Source organism: Drosophila sechellia, chromosome 3L, assembly GCF_004382195.2.
Source record: "Drosophila sechellia strain sech25 chromosome 3L, ASM438219v1, whole genome shotgun sequence".
Taxonomy (NCBI): Eukaryota; Metazoa; Arthropoda; class Insecta; order Diptera; family Drosophilidae; genus Drosophila; species Drosophila sechellia.
The window spans coordinates 19,673,858-19,691,368 of NC_045951.1; the positions used below are offsets into that span (position 1 = coordinate 19,673,858).

The following is a 17,511-nucleotide window of genomic DNA, read 5'->3' on the forward strand; positions in this document are numbered from 1 at the left end:
TCTGCTGCTCAGTCACGTTCTGAACTCTCGCCATAATCGTACATTTATATTCGCAACATAACTTTAAGATCTTTTCCTTTTTTGCCTAAACAACGATAAACAATTCCTGCGCCTATTTTACTGATTTCTACTTTTTTCTCCTTTTTTTTTTGGTTTAAGAAGGTAACTTGCTCATAAAACGGGCCAGAAAACTTTATTGTTATTAATATTATTTGCACATACTGAGCAGCTCTAATACTGAGAGTTGACAGCCAAGTTGCCCCTGGCTGTTGCAAATAAATCATTGCACACGCCTGGACGCCCCTCGAGCACGCAACGCACACGATGCCCCCAAATCCTGGGGCCCTCCAAGTGGGTTTAACCAACCAGCCATCCATCCATCCATCCATGTATATATGTGGAGGAACTCGGCCAGCCAGCGGATAGAGAACCAACCGGTGTGTTTGCCTGTGTTTAGGCCAAAATAATGTATAATTAAGCTGGGCCAGAGAGTTCGCCCAGACGGGTTCCTAATAAAGCCAACCATCTTTCATGCCACACACACACTCGCACACATCGGGGTGCTGACAGCTCCTCCAAGGGGGCGGAAGGGATGGGGCTGAGGAGGAGGAGGAGCTCTGTGGGCAGGGATTACAGGCTGACTCGGAGTGGGGGCATATGGCAAGTTATTTTCAATTAAGTGTTCTTAACACGTTGCCTAATCGACAGACATGTTCCCCCGGGTCCTCCTAATCACATTACTGCAAAACCAAAGGATCCGCACAAAAGGTCGAGCAAAAACAGTGACACGATGTGATTCCACCCACCCAGGGATAGAGATTCGGTCTGGGAATTCGACATCGGAAGTGGCCTGGTTTAAAGCGACACTTTGATTTGAAAATTCGCATAAGAAGAGTAGTTTATTCTAATTTATTGCTTTTAGTTAGAACAATAAAACAGTTACTCATTATAAAGGTTACTAAGTACGCTTTTAAAAAGGCATGGGCAAACCCCTTTTGCAATTTAAAAGACAAGCACCCCTTTCTAAGTGGTCTATATCCACACCTTGGGGTGATAACTCCCAGCCTTTGGTAATGGAAAAGGAATAAACCAACCACCCTGCATAATTGCCGCCACCTCCTAAACCAATTTAAATATTCCGCCAGGACGAGGACGACGATTCCCTGGAGTGGGTTCAAAAAACACAGCGTTGTATCACGGCAGGGCAGGGCAAATCGCAGAACGTTTAAAGATAAGCGAGCATGTTGTTCGCCTCTCATTAAATTAAATTAAATGTGTGTCTTGCGATAAAATTTTATATTCAAGACCCCACTCCTGCCGGCGGATGGGATGGGGTTGGTGTTGGTGTTGGAATGGGTGGCCAAGGGGGCTTTTGGGTCGCCAGTGGGCGCATGAGGCGCTTTTCAATTTCAGTGCAGCAACAAAATCCGTCCGCCCCCGCGACACAAACAACAACTAGCCGCGAAGCGCCGTCATTTCCGCTGCCTGTCAGAGCAGCAACAATTTAATTTTTATTGTTATGATGTCATCAGCATAAGAACCAGGCCCGTGCCATTTGCAGCACCCGCACAGCCAGGAACTCGTGAATGCCAGGCCAAAAGAGCTCAGAGCTCAGCACTGAGAACTCAGAACTCAGAACCCAGCTTCCTTCAGCTTCCTTCTGGACGACGTGAACCACATACAAATTGGCGTGGCAGTGGCAGTGGTGGTGTGATGGAGTCGAGTGCCCGCTGAAATAACACAACCACTATCCCCAGGACACCGGAGGAGCATCTTTCGCTCCAAGAGCGATTTATGCGCGAATTGCACCCTTGGGCAACACCACGATTGACTCGACCCGCTGACCAGTCACCGATGAACTTCCAATTGGCCCGGTTCAACACCTCAAGTACAGGACAGCTTCGATAAACTAACAAAATAGTGATGTAAATAGAATTAAGTATTATTTCCTTATACCATATCTAGCAGATACTAAGTGGATTTCCTTCCAAGATAGGTTTTCAAGATCGAATCCTTGTCAGGATATTAATAATAATTAAATAATAATCTGAAACAAAAACTAAGTAAGTTGGTAAGGAATAGCCTGAGGCCTACAGATACAATGTTCAATCTAAGTAGTACAGACTGTACCCAGACAACCGCAGTGAGGACTTGGAATGAGTTAGAATTATGCCCCTGGCCGAAGGAGCACATTATTACGATGCCTGCTTTTATGTGGCTGTGGTAATGTAACATTTTGCTGAGCAATCAAAAGGCGCAGCAAAGTTTCCGTTCGGCTGGGGATTGCGGAGGAGGACAACGTGGCAACGAACCGCATCCGACTACCGAGCCCACCTGGCCAACTTGCAGCCGGAGTTTGATCGATAAACCAAGCCAGGCCCGGCCCGCACCCATACCCAAACCTAAATCCAAACCCAAAGCCAAAACCAAACTCAAACCAAATCCCAGACAACCGGAGCGAATCGAGGTCCCTCGCTGAATCCGGCTGAAATGAGAGGCCCGAGTTTCGGTGGCAAAGTTTAATCTTTGATGCCGGCGACACATTGGGCCCAAATTGATTTTTAAAGTTATCAGCGAGCCACCCTTGATTTATGCACGGAGGATGGCGCAACTTTGGGCTTTGTCTTAGCAAACCGGGTCAGAGTGCAAAGTGCAAAATCGAAACAAAAACACAACTCAAAGCCACGCCAAAGTGAAACAATGCCCATCCATCATTCCGCTATCATGGGATTCAGCGCTCATCAACGGAGAAAAATCACAAATAAATTCGTATTTCACTTTTAAATAAATCTTTTGAAGTGTCTAGAATTTTAGCTTCATGATAGTAAAACAAAGGTTAAAATATTCTATTCTTTAAGGATAAAGGATGAATTTGATCTGCATTTATGAGAATTATTTAACTGAAGGGATTTCAATTATTTGGGATTACCGAAAATATTGAAACTGTACTGAACCTTTAGTCCTTTTCAAAAAAGGGTTTTCCAAATTAAATTATAAAATAATACTAAGAAGCACTGCCTTTTTCTCTCCGTGCACCCACTCCTCGATTATTGTCAGCGGCACTTACTCACCTGGGTTGGTTCATTAATGGGACCTCTTCGATTCTGATTTTGATTCCGATTCCGATTTCGATGCCGATTTTTGTTTCTTCTTTTTTCGCGTCCTCTTCCTTTTGTTGAGTCTTTGTTGCTGCTGTTTCTTCTGGCCCCCGCCGTACATTTATTTTAGCAATTTGTTTGCCTCTCGGTTGGTTTGTTTGTTTGTGTCTTTCTTCTTTCTCTCTAACTTTCCTTGCTGTTGTTTGTTTGTTTGCCGCTCGGTTGGTTAGCTCAGCCCACACACCTAAACACTCGCGTAAAGTACTTGGGCACAGTATCCGTATTCGTATCCCTATCCCTAACCGTATCTGTAACTGTACCTGTATCTGTTACTGTATCTGTATCTGTTACTGTATCTGTATCTGAAACTGTATCTGTATACGTGCTTGCTCCTGCACCTGACGAGGAGAAGGAGCCCGTACTCCTGCCCAGCTCCGCAACCGTGGTTGCTCCGGCCACAAGGAGCAAGGTGCTCGGGTCGAGTACGTAAATGAGTTTATTGCCGGCAATAAGCGAACTTAATGCGCCTGCACGAGAGGCATCGGTGCAATATATCATCTGGATTCGAGTCGTTACCTTGAAAAAGACAGAGTACAGACAGGAGGTTAGTGATGAGTCGTTACTTCTATATATATCATGAGAAGTTTGCGCAACGTGTCATATTTCATATTGTGGAATCGAATCCTTTAACCCCGTAACTCCAACGAAAATAAAAACTTTTGCTGGCTATGCGGTTAAAATTCGAGTTGACAAATAGTTTTTTATCAAAATTACTACCATAAATGTAGAAATTTCCTACTTACTGTAAATTACTAACCAAAACTAATGCCAAGTGAATTTCAACTCTTTTGAAAGACTGTGAGTTTATTTGTTAGTTTAACAGTTGAACCTAAAACTATCTCAATCCACTTATATTAAACTTAATTATTTTCTGTAGGCTTGCTAAGATACATTTAAACTGCACCATCTTTAAAGTTATCCCTGTCTTCAGTTTGATTTCTGACCAACACATCGTGTTCTTTTGTGTAACAATAAAGTCAACAAGAGTAATCACGAAACCACAACAAAACACAATTACGGGCTACTTGGCTTTGGCTTTGCGTGTATTCCGCAGATTCAGATTACTCATTTCACGAACAAGGTACAAGTAGCAATGGCAATTCAGGACAGCTGCCGCCGCAATTTTTGTGAAATCCAAAAGAGCTAGGTAGGATAATAAAGCTTTTAAGTTCAGAAACCGAGCTCAAAAAAATTACAACTTTATGTGGTAAACAGGATGACTGTTGTTCTGTTGAAGAATTTGCAGCAGGGAAATATTTATTAAAATTTAATAAATTTAAGTGACTCAATGCATAGTTAACTATTGAAATTCATCAGTTTTAACACTATCATTAGCATCATTTAAATTGTAATTTAAATCTATTTTGATTGCACTTCCCGTGTTTGTTTGCCTACATTACTAAACGTCAGCACGAAAGGGCTAATTCGAATTAGCCAGGTGCTGAAGTCTGGTGGACCATAATTGGAAAGGCAAAACCCACTCCATGGATCATGGACCAACCTATTTGGTACGAAACCCAAAACAACACCTCCCATGCGGCGCAACCAGAATGTTGTCGCAAAACAAAAATTCAATTTCAATTCAATTAATCACGCTTGATTACCACCAATAATGGCCATCGCCAGCAGGCGGAGCAACAGCATCACCAGCACCAGAGCCTGCACTATCACCATCAACAGCCAGATATTCATACATCCAGATGGCAGGACTGTGACAGGAGAGACTAGCTACCCAGTTCTCGATTCCCCAGTGCAATCCCACAGATACTCCGCCTTTGTACTTGGCTTGCAGCCGCTTCCGAAGTCGCTTTTTGTTTACCACTTTGCACATTCTGCTGTCAAATTTGTTGATTTATAGTTCCCGATGTGCCCCTCAAACAATAGCGGCGGGGGCGTGGCAGCCAGGAGGGCGAAAGGGCGGAAGGGTGGTGGTTGGAAAGAGCTCTGATGACAGGCGGGCGCCAAGCAAAAAGCTCAGGGAATACAACAAAAATCTGGCACAGAGCCTACAGTCGACTGATTCGAATCGAGTATACCTGGTTGTCTTGTTTTGAACATATGCTTTAAAAAAATATATTTATATAAAAATGAATATGAACTGAAAACAATAATAATGTATTTTAAAAAGTAAGTGTGATCTAGTAAAAGTTACATCTATGTAAAACTCCCTTTAAAGGTTTATAATATTCTCCAAAGAGTATTTTTTGCAAAGCTATATATACATCTAGAAATTTAACACACAAAATGGATTGATATAATTACTATTACATTTTTTCGATTCAGAAACTCAATAAGCTACCTTCTGGACAATTATTTTCATATCCAGTGTCATAACTACCACATAGCTCTATATGTGCCTTGCAGCTCGTTTAAAAAACTGGTAAAATCAAATCGTTGAAAGGCAAATCCAAGCCTTGCGATAAAGTCAAACTACAAAGAACACCGAGGTAAAAGTCGGCCAACAATTTCAATGACAATGCGGCAGTTTGTTGCCAGTTTGCCAGTTTTGCCAGTTGGCCATTTTTCCCTTGTTGTGGTGCAGTTTTCCGGACCGTTTTCCTTTCACTTTTTGTTTATCCGTCCACTGGGCTCCACTCGTCGAATGGGAATTGTTTTTGGGTAGAATGCGATTAGGCACCTGAAATAGTTTGCGGTCTCCTCCAGCGAAGGTTGTGTCGTCTGGGCCCATGTCGATAAATCCAGTCGAGTGCACACCACCGACGGAAGTATGGGCCCATCGCCAAAGAGCAAAGATTGAATCCACCCGGCGGCATACTAATGCCCGAGGGTCCCGAACAGGACCAGAGTCCAGGACTGGAGACCAGGACCCGCATCCGCATTCGCATTCGCATCCGCATCCGCAGACGACCGCAAACAAACGGCGCTCATTTGCAGGCATTTCGCATCGACTTCTCTGGTTCTGCAGTCGGAAGTCAGGACGATGTGCGGATGTGTTTGATGAGGCCGGAGATAATCGTTTGGCAATTGAATGAGTCCCACATGTCGGATTTTTCGATTTCTGATTTCGGACGGATGCCGAGTGGAAATTTTTCTAAGGTCCTTTGCCTATGACAACCCAGCAAACATAATTTCACTAGCCGAAGAGGTCTGTTAGTTTGGGTTGAGAAAGGAAACGATTGGTTTCGAATTCGATGGTCCTGTTTCCAGAACTTAATTAAAGAACCTTTAAGCTTTAAAGAAATATATTTTTGTTTCAACAAAGCACAAATATAATATATATATGCCTAACCATTGATAAAAATATTCATGGATAACAACCATCAATTTCATTCTAAACAGATTCATAAACTTTGCAATAAACATATTTTAGATTTGGAAAATTTATGTTTAACAATATTTTGGTTGGTGAACCAAACCATTTGCCATTTGGCCAACGTAATGGCACACAAATAGGCATTTTGCAAGCCTTTCAATGCGAAGTTCATATTCGGGTCCTAAAATTGTGTTATTCTAAAGGGTGTTTAAAAACCAGGTTTAAAAAGTCAGTTCTAAATACGCACTGTAATTAAGTGGGCGCCTCAAAAGTGCCAGTTCGGTATGATTGTACGTTTGATTTAGTGAGAAGTCTTTTGGGAAATACTACATATCCGGCACAGTGTGGCCACAACTGGGCCACTCGGAGGTGCTCAAATTTGCAAATTGAATGGACCCACTTTGGAGCGGCTTTAACCCCATTGCAGGGCCATTATTGAAAACACACAGCCAACACACACAAGGCGGCGCAGAACGTTGACCAGAATGGAACGCGGCTTGGATTGGGGAGGAGAGGGGTCCGGTACGGGTCCGGGGTTGTCCATAAATAACGGCAAAACAGTCAGATAAATTTGCAGGAGCTATAAACAAGCTACTCCGGTGGACTCCCCAATGCCGCCGCTCCCGTCGAAATCGATTTAAATGCTCCGTTCGCGTGTTCTATGTTCTGAGTCCGCCGGTTACCTTGAAGTCTTTATGTAATTCCTACACAGTAATAAATGCGATGGCACTCGAGTTGATCCTGCACAAGGATAAGGATCTTCGAACTGCAATATCGGTTATTATAAATATAGTTAGTGCGTTCAAATTGAGTTGAAGATGTATGGAATTATCTAAAGGAAAGTAGCAGGCAGAGTTAACCTTTTACTTTTGTAAAGTATTAGTTTTTTCTTTAAGTGGACTGCAGACCCGCGGTCGCATTGTGTCCCGGTTAGAGCCGTCGCCATTAAGCGAATTTCCATGCTAAATAGCCAGACACGTGGCAGCTGCCGCTCTCGACATCCTCGCTCGCTTTCACCGCGTGCACCATTTTGATTGGCGTTTGATAAGCGGCAAGGACGAGCCGGCGTCCTGCGCTCCGAGTCCTGGACAGCGGAAAGGAGGAGCTGTAGATAAGGGGACACAGGCAACCGCGACGGTTTCGATTGTTTCGTCAGCTCCACGCAAACCAGGATGCGAAAAGTTCCGTGTGGGATGCACTGCTTGCGAGCAAACAGATTTTACGGACACAAGTACGGAACAAACGCACGCAAGGATAATTACGGACGGATTCACAGCGAACAAATATGCAAGGATCGATTGTGCGGAGCTCTATGACGACACATGGCGGAATGTTTAATTTCAAATATTTGCTGTTTTAATTATTTGTTTTCGTGGTCATCGCTGTTTTGGTGTTTATTTTTTGGGTTTCTGCTTAAACAATTTCGAAACAAATTGATTGTAAAAGTTCCAACTTCGTGCAATTGCAATTGCATGATAATACCCGGATAACCGTATTAGTTAAGCATTTGAAATATGCTTAACCAACGTGAGACACCGCAATACAATTCCATCCTTTAATGTCCTGTGCAAACCAATTTCCAAAACAGATACGTGTCCTGTAAAGTTACCTTTGCACATTTGGGGTAATCATAATAAAACTGCAATCTATGCGCTTTAATACCATAAACAGCATATCAAGTCCCTTTTTTAGTAGAGAAACTCCTAATGTCTTTCAAAGGATTTACCCTTTTAGGATTTAGGAGTAAAAGGAACAAAAGTGATACATACATAAGAGATGAATTGTTTAAAGTTATGTTCTAAGGACTTTACCATATTTGCTGTTCTTTTGGTCTCCTAAATCGAGAGGTGACCAAAGCAACCTAAAGTCTCGCTGCCCCAGATTTCCGGCCTTCTGAACATGCTAATCGAATCTTCCAACTTCTTCCACCTAGCACACCCCTGCTACAATCTTGACCAGCGGTGTATGTGCTAGCCCATGTGCCGAGTGGAAAGTTCATTGCATACTGGTGTACATATGTAGACACGTGGGTTCGTGTGTGCCCCCAAGGAGTATAGTTGCAGTTGTTTGCCTAATACATTGTTGCAAAGCAAATCAACACAAATTTTCGAAGGATACGTGTACGGACTTTGTTGCCTGATGCCCGATGTCTTTCGCCCGTGTCAGTGGAGCATGCAACTTGCCATGCACATCCACCGCCCATCTCCACCCACCTTGCCACCTACAGACAAGCACCATAAGCCAGCACCGCCCAACAACAAACGCCCACAGAGAAGGGGCTGACATGCAAACACATAAACGCCATTTCGCCTCCAGTTGCCACCTAAATGGCAATGACATCGCCCCACAAGACGAGCAAGATGGCAAAATGTTTCACTTTTGAGTCGATTTTTTCATTCGTGGAGCCAGCTTTAATATGTTGCCTACCAATTTGCGGACCTCCGCCGATGTCGATGGCCAGTCAAAGGGATCCGGGCCAGATAAGTCAAATTAGTTTCGTATCACACCAACCCTCTTTGGAGCGCCAAGTTGTCAGGAGTTTTTAGGATTTCAGTTTTGTGGAATAAAGATGAATCAGAGAGAGAGATATGATATACAATATGAAAGCATTACTACTTATGATATTTGGTTTATACTTTACAGTTCTGTTTCATTGATATATTTGATCATTAAGGTATTTCCGAAATTATGTTCGTGACTAAATAGCATTAAAGCTCTATAAAATCCATTCAACGCCATATTTTTTCTATTTGTGTAGTTGGCAGAGTAATGGGATATAAGAATAAATAGAAAACGATCAAATTAAGTGTATCCCTGCCAAAGAAAAGCGAGACTTGACGGAAAAAGGCCAAAGCGCCCCGAGTTTGACAGCCAGAATTTTCCAGGCCAGGGTGAGTCAGTCAGCCAGTCAGGCAGTCAGCCAGTCAGAATCGGTCGGTATTAGCTGTCCCCGAACTAAACGAACTGAGCGAGCTGATTCACATTTGACACGTACACACACATGTGACAGCCCGCCAACTCGGCCTGGCCTAAGCCAGGGCACACTGGGTTTGGGCCAGGTTTGACAGCCGAAATGGGCCAAAAATGGGGACAGCGGGCTTAATGAATTATGTGCGAACTGAAAGTTCGCCAGTCTCCAACTGGCCCACAAATCAAATGATTTCAGCATAAATTTGTGTAATTCGCACCTGTGTTGCCTTCCTGGGGGTTGAACTTTTCCGGGAAGAAAATCGGGCACATCGTTAACCGGGAATCAAGTAAAATAGCGAGTCCTGCCCTTCTCAGCATGTATCGTTATTTATTTGGTGAATCGTTTAATTCGGGCTTAAAGCCAAGCATTTATTCTGAATTTATTGAACCGAAAACTAAGAATAGCAATATTGTGCAAATATAAGATGTCATGGTTCGCCAAACTCAAAGAATATTCAAACCGATTTAGTTTTCTGTACAAATGCATGGAAAGTGAGTTCAGCGTAAATAGTTAAACACGGTGTGTTGGAAAATAATAACAAAAAGGATCAAATCTGCAAAAATACATTTTAATTTCGTGAAAGAAATATGAAAACATTTATTTTTTTAATTCATTTAACGTTGAAAAAGTTTCCGACTTTAAAACGATTCAACCTAAAAAAGTTAAGACGGCGGTCAAAGTCCTTTGTCCTTTTTAATATCCATTTTTTGTGCGCAAGTTTGTAACTGCAATGTAGTAAATGCTACCAATTGCCACTAAATTGGCCAGATTGAGTATTGGTTTTAAACTTTTCGCTAGAAAGTTACTTCCAGCCGGCGACCAAGAAGTCTTTAGAGCAATTTTAATGAGGTCCTCCTTGGGCACAACACAGTCAGCGACTTTTTACACATCGATTATTGATCCGTGCCAGTTTGGCGCGCAGTCCTTTTGCAACTTCTTACGTCATTTGGGAAATACTCGGCAACTGGTTCGCACTGGTTGGCTGGGGGCCACGTTTTCCCCATCTACCCCCATGCCCCCATTATTGCCCCCACCATCGCCAGGATGTGTCATCATTAGGGCTCGTCGTCGTGCATTCCCCTCATTTGCCCATTTACCCATTTTCCCGCCAAACGGCCATTCCCACTTCCTTCGCGCTTTTGGCCAGGCCAATACACAAATCGATCGCTGTGGTTTCTTTCATTAAGTATATTTCGCGCGTTGCCTCTCGCCTGGCGTTATTATTGTAATAAAAATTTACGTAAATCGTGCCTCGAACATTGCCCCAAAGCCCCCAGCCATTCACTCGACACATTTGCTCACGCACTTTCGTGTGCGGCTCGTCCTTCGGCAAAAAGTTTCCTTTGTTTGCCAATTTTTATGAGCAGGCCACGCTTCCGCCAAATGCCCACCGACCCACCGTCCCATCAACCTACTCTAACCACCCATCCAGGTGGTGCGGTCAAGTTCGTAGCTAAACTTAGCCACCTCGTTCTTCTTCGTTCGGTTCTTCGTTCTTCTGGCCAACGACACCTGCAGACTAATTAATGGCAAATTCCAGGCACCTCACTTCGATGCTCATATATGACTGGCGCACACCTTATTCAGCGTATGCGTGTACACTGCGAGAAAAGCATGGCTATCCAGAAGCCATCTAGCTTATAAAGATTTCTAATTAAATGAAAGAAGTTGTAGTTCTTGAAGACTGAAATGACTATGAATGCATGAGATATATCCTGTTTAGCTACCACATGCGTTATAATTCTCAAGTGCTTATTTGGCAAGCTGTGTATAACACAATCATTTAAATTTGATTTCATTCATCATTTCAATTTGAAATGTTTTAAAACATAATAACCCACATAACTAGACCATTTTCAGTTCTGCATCTGAATCTCTGTTTTAACAATATAATTTCAGTGAAATGCCTTCGAAAGGCACTCGATTTTCTGCTAGTGCACGGATAGATGCCTATGGTTTCCTATTTGAGCCGATTATTAGCCTGTATGAAGAGATGTTGGCAACGATTGTGTCCCGCTAATGGCACAAAGCATAACCCATTGCCGCAATGACAGGCTTTAAGTAGGGCATCCAATTGAATGTCTCCGGCAATTTGCATCCGATGGGGCGTGGTAAAAACGTTATCGAATTATTGAGTCGATAGTTGTGTTCGAATGGAGAGTCAAAGTGATGAAAACTGGAGTGACACTTCACGTTACGTTAAGCACTTACAATTATGGCAAATGCTTATGAGCCAGGAGGGGCAGGGTGAATTTTCGTGTCCTTTGTAAAAGGAGTGTGTGTGTGTCATGCACACACAAACACACATCCTTGTATTTGAGTTTCGTCTTTCGGGTGTGCTCGAAAGCATTTGGAAACTTTTAATGACATTCTCGCTTATTATTATTTCCTAGGGCTTCGCAGCCAAGTGCTTGACTGTCTTAATCATTGGCAGACAATTGTACTCGCAGTGGCTGTAATTAACAGATGACAAAGGAAGCTCGGCCCCAGCTGGATTATCCTTGAAACTACCACACCCCTGGCAATGCGTATGTATATGTATGTTGACCAGAAGGGAAAACTCGATGACACTTGCGAATATTATTTATTCAGGCAAATTGCTGCTTACGAGCGTTTCATTCGCCAGCATTTTACATTCGATTTCCATTATGCCATTTGTTGCTCGAAAGGCTTTGTCAGCCTGATTTGGTTTCCGATTTCCGGTCGAGAACGAGGACCCAAAACTGTTAATACACACACACACACACACACACACACACACACACACTCATAACAATGCCTCCTTTGTTGGCCATTTTGGGCCTACAAGGGCAAGGACGTCCCCTCAAGTGCCGGCAATTATTTACAACAATCCGAGAATGGCTTTTCGAAAGGATCAAAGGAGGAGGCGACGCCCCATACGGCCAGGACACTGAAGATATGCCATCGATATACACTCGGAAGAAAATCAATTAGCAAAACCCATTCCACTTCGTGGTAAAGAAAAATATTGGGAATCTGGTTCCTTATTACATCATGCATTTAAAAAATCAAAAAGAAAAACATTACATTATGTATGAGGAATATATCTTCAAATGTTTGGCTAATTTGAGAAATCGATTAGTTTTACGCCTTGGGAGTGCCATTTTTTTGAACAGTGTATTGTGCGTGTCTGCCTTGGCAGCTGGGAAATAGTTTAACATTCTGTGGATTTTCTCCGTATTTTCAGAATCGTTTGGCCAGCATCTCAGCCGTATACGGCTTGTTGGCGACGTTTCATTAAGCGAGCGGAAAATGACGCATGCTCCGGCTCATTCGGGCACGCTCCGCTTCACAGGACATTCGTGGTTATCCTTTATTGTCTGAGTGGCAGCGTGGCAATCTGGCGATACGATGGCAATGTGGCAATGGCAATGGGCAATGGGTCCTCGGAGATGCGCCACTCAAGCCCAGTTTCCGTTTCAAGGCAAACATTCTCACCCCAACCAGGCAGAACAAAGCGACGGAAAAGCGCTTGAAGTCCATTTGCTAAATAAATTTGATAAACAAGGAGCGCCCGCGGCACAAACAGAACTACACTGGGATGAAAGGGAGCCATATCAATTCGAAAAAATTTTTTAAAAAATACTAGGGCACACGAACCAGAAGCATTTTCGATAGTTGTCAATTGCCCAAACCGGCCACGTTTCTTTTTTGTGGTCACAAATTTTTTCCGAGCGACCTGAAAAGCGAAAAGTGCTCCATGTGTCTGCCTTGTATCTTCACTGACCCCAATTGGGTACAAAGTGGGTGTCGCAGCTCCTGGGGCGGTTAAACTCGGAGCTTTAACATTCAATCTGCTGAAAACACGAGACCAGAAAAAAAAAAAAATAAAAAAGAGGAACACGCTCGGTGAGCAGGCACTTCAGACTTTGCATCCGCTTATGCACTCGGGCGGGAATATTAAATTCTTGATGCTATTACTGGCTTGTTGATCCACATCATGCTAATTAGCCTTAACTTCTGATGTCGCAGTTGGCGGGGTTAAAGATAATGCCAGCTCCAAACCCCTCCGACATTATCGGGTTTCTGATTTTTGAGAACGCTAATTGAGGGGTGAACGTAATTAATACTAGTACGCCATTTCGCCATTTCGAAAATGAAATATCGAACGACGTCATCGCGGATTTGAAAATGGACGGACCAAGGAGGGTGCTCCATGTGTCTGCCATGACAGCCCTAATTCCCTCCTTAACTTTCGCTTTTTAAGTTGCCAAGTTGTTCGAGAAACTTTCTTCGAAAGCACGTATTTTACTTTTGAGCTCTTAAAATTTGCTTGTTTGGTAAGTAAGTGTATGAATTTAATTATTAATTATTTTCAGATTTCATCGGGCCAGAAAGTCTTGTACTTCTATTAAAGTCTCATTTTTGTTGTTAAATTCGAAAGGAAGTAAACACAGTTGTCATCACTGTGTGATGCAAATAAATTGGTTTTCGAATGAGTTCACCAAAAACTATGGAACAACATAACATTCTGCTCTAGTTGTGGGTTTACCATTCTCAATTAAAATTCGTATCTGCACGAATTCCCATGGATCTATAGCACTGTATCTCAATTTATAAAATTTAATTAATCTTTCGGATTTATCCAGTCATGGACAGACCACCCGGTTCTTGTGAAAATCCACAATTCGACGCCAGATATGCAGCTCCGGCAGACGACACCGCACAATCAGTGACCATTGTCCGGCATTCGACTGGCCGCACCCCTCTCACCTGGCGGCCGGCGAGTCCTCGGAAGGACGAGTGTGCGAGCCTGCATCGCCAGCCGCCGCGCCCAGGACACAAATCAAATTAAGGACGGACAGAGCGGACCGCACCAAAAAAAAACATCGCATACTGCGAGAAATTAGGATCACTTGATCAATTTAATACTACTAAAATAGGAAAGAAATCAAATTGTTACTGCAAAAGTGAAATGCATTTTTATCGACAGCTTAAGGCAGCTGATTAGTTACATTATTTTAATTTAAATTTAATTTTAATTGCATAACTATTAGGCAATCCCTATATTCATTACAAACTCAATTTGAGTCCAACTGACATAGTATATTGATACTATATTGATTTGTCTCAGTGCATCGAACCAAACCAAACCAAACTGGACCGACAGTAATTACGGCAGAGTGGCGGGCGGTGGGTGGTGGCTGCCAAGTGGGCGGTGAGTGGGTGGTGATAGGGTGGTTAGTGGGTGGCGGGTGATGACCACCCAGCAGAAGTGCATAAATCACTTCGCATTCAGCGAACACGAAATCTATGCCCCTGACGCGCCCATCGAGGGCCGTCTAGTGATTTATATTGATTAAAACTAGATTTCAATTCCAGCCGACGCCATTATAAATGGAAGATAATCCTCCGCCGAGGATTTTTCCCCGTAAGCGAGCAGCCAAAATAAAAGAAAAACAAACCAAAATGTGCGAATGAACTAAATGACTTTCCTTGAGCATGGAGTCTTTCATAACCAAATGAGTTTGCACTTTCCTGGCGAACCAATACACGATTGACTTTAAATGAAAGTCCTGGCATTCATTAATTTTCCTGTTCATTTGCATGATTTCCTCAACTAACTCGATAATTTCTCGAGCTAAATTTAACAATTGCTAACATGACCAGTTTAAAAACTCGAGAATGGAGTGCTTGTCAAATTTACCACATTCGTGCAATGGCAATTTGCAAGGAAAAGTTAACAGGAAAAGGGAAATTCATTTTTAAATTACTATTTCCCTCGAAAAGTAATACAGTTTTATTGAGCAAAGATTTGGCTGAAATGCGGTCACAGTGCCTTTGCTGTTTATTCGGCGGGATAAAAGTGAGCAATCAGAAAACCACCGGAAAATCCATCCCGCTGCTTGTTTGTAATGCGACCAGCCAGGAGTTTTCCACTTGGCTCTGTCGCATGTTTTCCCATCGCATCCGGGAGGAGCGTTCGTTCGGTTTCCAACCGCCCACCACTTCCAGCACACCGCTATCCACATCCGACTGGGACAACGGCTCTGAATCCGTATCCGTATCCCCGGATCCGGCTGTGAGTTGTGGACTTCGTGCGGTTCGTTTTGTGGATTTGTTTTCGGTTTTAATTAATTTTAAAACGGACTTCTACCTTGGCGCTAATTGCACTGACTTTGATTTATGTGTTCTGATAATGATCAAATTGGTTTTCTGGGTAGCCACTTCGCCAACAGCCCACCTGACCACCTACTCATCTGACCACCACTCCGCCGCCCACCTGTCGTTGTCTGTTTTTGTTGTCCCTGTTGAAGGAGCAGGAGCATTCCAAGGAGGTTAAATCAGGAAATAGCTTAGCCCTAAACGCCAGAAGGGGCTCTTGGTGAAGGCGAACCTGGGGATTCGATTCGCTCCTTTAAGTCCATGGAATCCAAAGTGGTGAAGGTCGCAAGGCAATGGATTTTCGATTCATTAAGCTTTTCAATGGTTGTTTTAGTTTTAGTTTTAGTTTTTCCCTCGATTTCATTCTTCTTCGAATGGTTGAAGAAAATGCATTTCCGCTACAGCAACAAGCATGTTTTTTTTTTTTTGTTCCTTAAGCTCGATTGGGTTTATTGCCAAAATATATTTTATGCTGCAGTGGCGCAGCAGCATTTTTGCCGCATTTTGGCCAATTTATTGCAATTGAGTTTCTTTATCGAGTTGTTCAGTTTCTCAATTGAGGCTCATAAACTTTGTGGCATGTTTGAATTTAAGTTCGCACGCAGGACGTACGTGGAAATTGAAAGTCTTAGTGGGAGATGAAAATGGGCAAGATAAGGGGACCTGGAATAAACGAAAACCTAATCCGCTTCCGTTCGAGGAAAATCCAGCTAAGAGCACGAAACACTGCTTTAAACCATTTCTGGAAGCAGCGAAAAAGTTTAATTGGTCTCTACTTAGAATTAATAACACTTAGTTAGCCTAATTAAACATGAGCATTTCCTTTGAATGCACATTTTTGCCAAGTCATTGGTTTAGTCAAAATTGTTCTCATTTCGCAGAAATGCGGACAATTCTCAATGAAGTTTTGCCAGACCCTGAACTTTTTCATATTTATTTTGCTGGCCAAAATGGTAGCAAAAGGCAATAATTTTTACCCAAAAGAGGCCGAAAGGAAAATGTTCAAGAGCGTTTGCAGTTTCCGGTGCAAACTTTGCATCGAGTTTTCTACGTTATCTTAAACGAAATTTTAGGTCTCGTAAATAACCAGATCATTTGCCAAGGTCTTTAACTTACATCTGAGAAAGTTTTGGCATTTTAAAGAACAAGAATGATGTAATTACCTGCAAGAAAAGAAAGTTAAGCATGAGTAAAAATCATGTTTGCATATTTAAATTAAAATAACCAGACATTACATAAATTACATAAACAAAAACACTTCTTTTACCAATATTCTTTAAATATGAATAATTTACATTCCTGTGAAAATTCCAACAAAAAGATGGGGCATTTTATATAACAACATTATCCCATAGATTTAAGGTGTCACATGTGTGTCAAAATATCTAGGAATTCCGCCCATTCCTGCCTGCACAAATTCCTGTTATGTTTTGTTTATGAAAAATTCCCGACAACGACCCAAAAGTATGCGGCAATAATTTTCACATTAAAATTGATTTATGACGCACCACGGCACACACACCCTCATGCCAGACGCCACACACACACACCACACAACAAACACACCAAATATTCAGCATTCGACAAATCTTGGAGCTATTTGTGTTGGCTCCCACATCCACATCCACATCCGGCAGCGGATGACCAAACAAACCGAGGAATGGAATTGGCTTGCAGCTACAGCGAGCGCCAAGCTGCCATAAATCATTTCCCGTGGCCACTTCTTCTTTGTCGGAGGATTCCTTGGCAGGAGCAGAAGCAGGAGCAGGAGCAGCAGCTCAGCTCCTTCCCATTCCCACCTGACTTTGAACCTTTTTTGGAGCCCGGACGTCACGAGTACCTAGCACGGACGTCATCGGAGACTAGTCCCAGTTGATACACTCAAAAAAAATGTTTTCCCTCTGCAAAAGGTATTTTAAGACAATAGTAAAGTAGTAACTCTTTAAAGACAACTAGAGAATATATTTATATAAGTATCTTTT

At 42.7% G+C, this 17,511-nt stretch overlaps 1 protein-coding gene across 6 annotated transcripts in view; it reads right to left on the minus strand.

Annotated features, from left to right (window-relative positions):
- The window catches only part of LOC6616244, a 48,241-nt gene that overhangs the window by 15,527 nt on the left and 15,203 nt on the right, over positions 1-17,511 (minus strand). For 2 of the 6 annotated variants that reach the window (XM_032717269.1, XM_032717268.1), the window contains exon 1: positions 3,072-3,308. The exons of 2 other annotated variants lie outside the window; for them this stretch is intronic. The gene's annotated coding sequence lies outside the window, so the exon portion shown is untranslated. Of the gene's footprint in view, positions 1-3,071; positions 3,309-17,511 lie in introns of those variants that run through there. 2 more of the 6 variants (XM_032717272.1, XM_032717271.1) reach the window with 1 other exon arrangement.